We start from the raw sequence: 1,877 nt of genomic DNA on the forward strand, positions 1-1,877 counted from the left end.
TTTGTTTTTAATAATTTTTATAAGTTTATATCAATTTTAATATTTTTATAATATTTTATTATTTTAAAAAATTCTCATAAGTTTTTTTATAATTTTAAATAATTTTATTAATTTTATATTTTTTATAATTTCTTAGATTTTTTTATATTTTTATAATATTTATAAGTTTTTATAATTTTAATAAGTTTATATTAATTTTAATATTTTAAATATTTAATATTTATTTATATATATTTATAATTGTTATGCTTTTTTAATATTTTTATAGAAAAAATATTATATTAAACCATAGGTTCTTCCATCATCATTAAATTTTTATAACATTCCACCAATGAGTTCTCCCCCCTCCCTCTCCTCCAAGCTAAATAGTAAAATCTCATTTAAGATGCCGTCAAATGAGCACCCCCAGAAAAAGGTGTTCAAAAAAGCGATTCTTTTTCATTTATGATTTCCACATCTAACTTAAATAGCTCTATTAGTCCTTTACAAAATCCCTTTCACATTCTTATACATCAATTTTTCTTCTTTTTCCCCCCTCTTTTCATTTTACTACCTGCTCAGTCAATCACAAAACCCGAAACCCACTTCAAGAAACATGAAATCTCCTCTCGAGGTTTCTCTTTTTCTCCTATTTCTGGGTTTTTCAGCTTATGTCTTCAATTACAATGAATCTACCCAAGTAAGTAAAAAAGAAAAAAAAACCTTGGTTTGGATTGCATTGAGCCCTTTGCTTTTCATGTCCAATATTTGAGCTTTTTGTCTATTTTTTTATAGATTTAAAGTCGCTTTCTTGATTTGAAGGTAAATGAATCTTTAGAACTGGTTCCATTGGTGGACGAAAAGATGGTGAAGATGATGATGTTTAATGAAAGCAGAAGAAAGTTGGGGACTTTCCAGATATGTGCTGCTTGTACATGCTGTGGTGGACCGAAAGGTGTTTGCTTGCCATCCCCTTGTTGCTATGCCATCAATTGCAACATTCCAAACAGACCTTTTGGTTTCTGCTCCTTCACTCCCAAGACCTGTAATTGCTTTGGATGCCATCTCTAGTTTCAAGTTTTATTTTATCTATATTTCGTAATTTTGGCTTGTTTTTAACTAAGGAGTTCAAAAAAAAAAAAAAAACACTTGATTCTGTTGGGAGTGTGAAAGGGAAGGAAGAGAATATCTGGATTTTTTATATATATATATAAATTTTATAGGAAGGTTGGTGTGTCCAGGTTAGTTTTTTGGCCATCTCCAGTGGGATGTCTATAAATTTTGTTTTCTCGAGGAAGTAGCATTGCCTGGAAATAGATATTCTAAGCATTAGAGCACAATATATGGATAGTTAAGGAACCATTACCCTTGTTTATGAAGTTACTGGGTCTTATGATAAGGTTTTATTTTTTATGAATAAATTAATGTTAGTGTTCAAAGGTGTGGAAGTGTTGCTAATGACAAAGATTCAAGATGTCTATTATTTTACTATTGTCTTGTTCACTTTTATAGTTATATGATCCAAATGTTCAGTGTATTACTTGGGTGTTATGCAGAATGCACCTCGGAATAACAATGTAAATAACTCTTTCTTTTAATATCAATTTGCTTTTGGACAGTGTTTGTACTAATGTTTCCGCTGCTTCAGTTATGCTTCATACTTGATCTTGCACAGCATCTTAAGTCAGAGTAGTTCAATTAATAATAACCTAGGTGATGGTGCTCAAGGGGAAGTGAGTGACTAGAGCCTAGTAGTTTGGCTTCTTGTCCCTACCACGTTTTGGAGTATTCATCAAGTTGCACTTTTTAATGCTTGGCTATGTGGTTCTGTTGATTATATTGATGCATTTGGGTGTAGCAGCTAGTAGAAATCTTAGACTCGGGGTTGATTTTCACTT

At 30.7% G+C, this 1,877-nt stretch overlaps 1 long non-coding RNA gene across 1 annotated transcript; it reads left to right on the forward strand.

Annotated features, from left to right (window-relative positions):
- Window positions 1–335: 335 nt before the first annotated feature.
- LOC105774782 (uncharacterized) lies at window positions 336–1,610 on the forward strand. The gene is made up of 2 exons (XR_001127539.2): window positions 336–679; window positions 802–1,610. It is a non-coding gene; the product is annotated as an uncharacterized LOC105774782 (long non-coding RNA).
- The last annotated feature ends 267 nt before the right edge of the window (window positions 1,611–1,877 follow it).

This window comes from Gossypium raimondii, chromosome 13, assembly GCF_025698545.1.
Source record: "Gossypium raimondii isolate GPD5lz chromosome 13, ASM2569854v1, whole genome shotgun sequence".
NCBI lineage: Eukaryota > Viridiplantae > Streptophyta > Magnoliopsida > Malvales > Malvaceae > Gossypium > Gossypium raimondii.